Source organism: Scylla paramamosain, chromosome 32 (assembly GCF_035594125.1).
Source record: "Scylla paramamosain isolate STU-SP2022 chromosome 32, ASM3559412v1, whole genome shotgun sequence".
In the NCBI taxonomy this organism is placed as follows: domain Eukaryota; kingdom Metazoa; phylum Arthropoda; class Malacostraca; order Decapoda; family Portunidae; genus Scylla; species Scylla paramamosain.
The window spans coordinates 16,794,881-16,799,880 of NC_087182.1; the positions used below are offsets into that span (position 1 = coordinate 16,794,881).

At 39.1% G+C, this 5,000-nt stretch overlaps 1 protein-coding gene across 2 annotated transcripts in view; it reads right to left on the bottom strand.

Moving 5' to 3' along the window:
• LOC135089293 (all trans-polyprenyl-diphosphate synthase PDSS1-like) overlaps positions 1-5,000 on the bottom strand; it is a 64,201-nt gene that overhangs the window by 50,361 nt on the left and 8,840 nt on the right. The window lies entirely within an intron of this gene.

The following is a 5,000-nucleotide window of genomic DNA, read 5'->3' on the forward strand; positions in this document are numbered from 1 at the left end:
GGAGGAGGAGAAGAAAGAAGAAGAAGAAAGAGAAGAAGAAGGAGAAGGAGAAGGAGAAAGAGAAGAAGAAGGAGAAGAAGGAGAAGGAGGAGGAGGAGGAGGAAAAAATCAGCCATTAAAAAGAAAAAAAAAAATCATATAGAAAAGAAAAATACAAAAAAAAAAAGAAGATAAAGAAAGAAGAAAGACTAAAGATGCAAAACCACCACCACCACCACCACCAGAACCACAACAACAACAACACGGTAGATGCATACAAACATTAACCCTTTCCCTCTCTCCCTCGCCTTCCTTCTCCCCTCTCCTCTTCCTATTTAGCGCCCCCAAGCCAGACCACGTAAGATAAATGGGGAATATTAATTATTTATGCAAAGGTGAGAGGTTGATGAGGAAAGAGGAAGGAGAGAAGAGGGGGAAGAGGAGGAAGAGAAACAAGAGGTGAAAAGTACAGGTGAGAAGAAACAGGTGTGTGTAGGTGAGCCTTTTCTTTAAGGTGAAAATGAGATGGGAATGATTAGTTAGTTAGTTGACTGTTTGGTTATATAGGTTCAGTTAGGCAATTGTTAGATGGTGATGTGTTAGTGGACGAGTGAGTGAGTGAGTGAGTGAGTGAGTGAGTGAGTGAGTGAGTGAGTGAAAGGGTTATACGCGGATATTAAACTAAGATAGGTTGACAGACAAAAGAAAAAAAAAAGTGGGTTGGGAAAGAAAGAAAGAAAGAAAGAAAGAAAGAAAGAGAAAAAGAAAGATGAATGAATGAATGGAACAAAAATAACAAAACAAAGTAACGGGGGAAGATGGAAAGAAAGACAAAGAAAGTAGGGATACAAAAAAAAAAGAAAAAAAAAGAAAAGAAAAACGAAAGCAAGCAGGTAGCGAAGTAGTTCAGTAGGCAGACACACACACACACACACACACACACACACACACACACACACACACACACACAGTCAATCCATCACTCAAGCAGCCAACAGATCTACTCGTAAAAGCTACCAAGTCATCCAGTCACCCACCACGCCATCCAGTCATCCACTTCATACTTACCCTAAAATTAACTTCCTAAAAATTAACTTCCTAACTTCCTAAAAACTAACTATAGGAGAGAATACAGAAAACGTACATAAAGTAAGATGAAAGAGTGCATAGTGGTAAAAGACAGAGGAACAGAGATAGATAGACAGACAGATAGAAAGACAGACAGACAGACAGACAGACAGACAGACAGACAGACAGACAGACAGATGGACAGAAGGGGAATAAAAGACACAAGAGTAGAAATGATACAGATGTAAAGGAAAACATAGAGAAAACATAGAAAAAAGAAATGTAGAGGATAAATATCACGAAACAACAACAACAACAACAACAACAACAACAGCAACAGCAAAGATACATAGACAAATAAAGAAATAAATAAAGAAGAAAACACACACACACACACACACACACACACACACACACACACACACACACACACACACACACACACACTGAAAACATACATACTTCACGCAACATAAAACCCAACAAACCATGAAAAAAAACACACACACAAAAAAAAAAAAAAACAGGAATAAAACACTAAACACAGAAAATCACCAGAATTACCAACACGTTTTTCATTACGCACTTCCCTCACAAGATAATAAAATTCACTGCGTCTTTCTTCACGAGCACTAAAAGAGGAGTACAAGTGTTATCATAGTTTATAAAGTGGCTATCTGACGAATGAGTGAAGCTTTTTTGGGGCTGTTAACCTTTCATTATGATGCGTGTGTGTGTGTGTGTGTGTGTGTGTGTGTGTGTGTGTGTGTGTGTGTGTGTGTGTGTGTGTGTGTGTGTGTGTGTGTGTGTGTGTGTGTGTGTGTGTGTGTGTGTGTGTGGCTGTGTGTGTGTGTGTGTGTGTGGACTACTGCAGAAGCGAAAGGGGTAAAAGAAGATGAGAAGGTAATGGGTGTCTTTCGCAATAGTGAAGTTAGCAGTAAGATGATAATGATGATGGTGATGGCAGACAATTGGCAACAGAGCTACACACACACACACACACACACACACACACACACACACACACACACACACACACACACACACACACACACACCGAAGACAACGAAGTGAATTTCCTTTTTTAAACCACAAATTCTTCCGATCTCATCTACAAGGAGGAGGAAGAGGAGGAGGAGGAAGAGGAGGAGGAGGAAGAGGAGGAGGAGGAGGAGGAGGAGGAGGAAGAGGAGGAGGAGGAAGAAGAGCAAGAGGAGGAGAAGGATGTTGCTACTGTTTCTCAAGGTAAGATATGGAGAGGAAAAACAATTAGTAAAGTATGCAGAAGAATTAGAAAGGAGGGGAAGAAGAAGAAAGAAGTACAAAAACAAGAACAAGAAGAAAGAAGAACAAGAACAAGATGATGAAGTACAACAACAACAACAACAACAACAACAATAACAACAACAACAACAACACTCAGAGAGAGAGAGAGGAGAGAAAGAGAGAGAGAGAGAGAGAGAGAGAGAGAGGAGAGAGAGAGAGAGAGAGAGAGAGAGAGAGAGAGAGAGAGAGAGAGAGAGAGAGAGAGAGAGAGAGAGAGAGAGAGAGAATGATAGATGATGGGAAAACACAATGAAAAACGAAAAAGAAAAAGCCGAACTAACTTCTCCTTTTCTCCCCACAACGAGAGAGAGAGAGAGAGAGAGAGAGAGAGAGAGAGAGAGAGAGAGAGAGAGAGAGAGAGAGAGAGAGAGAGAGAGAGAGAGAAGAGAGAGAGAGAGAGAGAGAGGTATAGGTGGCAGAGGGAAAGGAATGGAAGTAAAAAAGGGGGGGTTGGGAGAGAAGACGGAGGGGGGGGGAGTTAGATTCTGTCTGCTGGGGTGAATGGCCTGTCTGTATGGAGGAGGAGGAGGAGGAGGAGGGAGGAGGAGGAGGAGGAGGAGGAGAGGAGGAGGAGGAGTGTTTAATGGAGGGGAGGAGATGGGTTACTTTCGTGTGTCCGGAGGTAACGCTGTGTGTGTGTGTGTGTGTGTGTGTGTGTGTGTGTGTGTGTGTGTGTGTGTGTGTGTGTGTGTGGTGTTTTCCTTACAGCGCATCAAAACAAAACATACATAAACAGTCACGTAATCAACACACACACACACACACACACACACACACACACACACACACACACACACACACACACACACACACACACACACACACACACAGACGAGACAGACAACAAACCAAAACAAACAATGGAGTAAATACATAAAGAAACACACAATAAATGACACGCAATGCAACATTTTACCTTGAAACATACACACACACACACACACACACACACACACACACACACACACACACACACACACACACACACACACACAACAAAACAAACACTTGTACACTGTTTACATCATTTTTCTTACCCCCACGAATAGAAAATTATACTAACTTTCTAACATATAACAACACCGTGATACTCGTTATTTCATTAAGAGCAACCTAACCTAACCTAACCTAACTTAACCTAACTTAACATAATATAACTTAACCTAACCTAACTTAACATAACTTAACCTGACTTAACCTAACCAAACATAACTTAACCTAACCTAATCTAACTTAATCTAACCCAACCTAACAACCTAAACTAACATAACATAACATAACCTAAGCCAACCTAACCTAACATAACATAATCTAATCTAATTTAACCTAGCCTAACTTAACCTAACCTAATCTAACTTAACCTAACCTAACTTAACCTAACTTAACCTAATCTAACTTAACCTAACCTAACTTAACCTAACCTAACTTAACCTAACTTAACCTAACCTAACTTAAACCTAACTTAACCTAACCTAACTTAACCTAATCTAACCTAACGCTACACGATCTGACAGGACGGCAATAGAGAAACAAACAGTGAGGGATTCCTTCACTTCACTTCCTTCACTCCTGTTATCAGTGGCGTCCTTTAGAAACTGTACTTTAAAACTTGCAACCGTCACAATTTATAAGTTTTAGTAACCTTTCCAAGTCTTTTCTTTTTCTTAACCGTATTATGACCAACTGTTTGAACCTGTTTGAAAACTGTTTGCTTTCTAGTGAGTTTCCTTTTTCCTTCGTTTTCCCCACTTAATTTTTTTTTTTTTTGTTGCCCTTGACCTGAGACCTCATATGTGTGTTTATTGTGTTTGATTTTACATTATTTTCCCGGTCCATAGGAAAGACAAACTCTCTAATTACACCATAACTTCTTAATCAAGCTTATTCCTTTAATTTCTAGCCTTTTTTTTTTTTTCATTGCCATCTATTTCTTACATTTATCTTTATACTTCTGTCTTTTATATAATTCCACAGTGAAGATCCAATGTTCCTTTCTCTCTCTTTTAATGTGTCCATGTATTTTTCACAGTGTTTGAGTTGGGGAAGGACACCCATAGGAGTAAAAAGAATATTTATCCTAACGTCTCTTATGTAATGTTGTAGAAAAGATATAACCTTCCATTCTCTCTTCTTTTCTGTTTTCATTAATTTTTAACGGCGCTTTGGGTGTTGACAAGGGTGTTGCTTTGGGTGTTGCTTTGGGTGTTGACAAGGGACACCCAGAAGAAAAGAAAGTAATAAAAAGTTGGAGTATTCAAAATTTTATCATTACGAGAGGCATTTACGTAACATTCAGGAACAGAAGCTTGTGGAATAAACAGTATTACATAATGAAACTTGAACGAAACACTAAACATCAAGAATCATCTCAATTTTTAGCAATTTTTTTTTTATTCTACTTCGCTGACACAATGACGGTGATAACATTCATTGCCTCTTCTGCAGGGGGCTTCTTTATATACGCATCATTAGACACGTCACCTCTTTTTTTTTTTCTTCTTTACAGACCTATTTATCTATATTAACTAGTTTCTTCATCAATAAATTACGTAACTTCACGGTAGACGAAAATGTAACAATGTAAACGAAGCAATAGCGTTTCTTCTTTTCTTTTTATTAACGTAAGC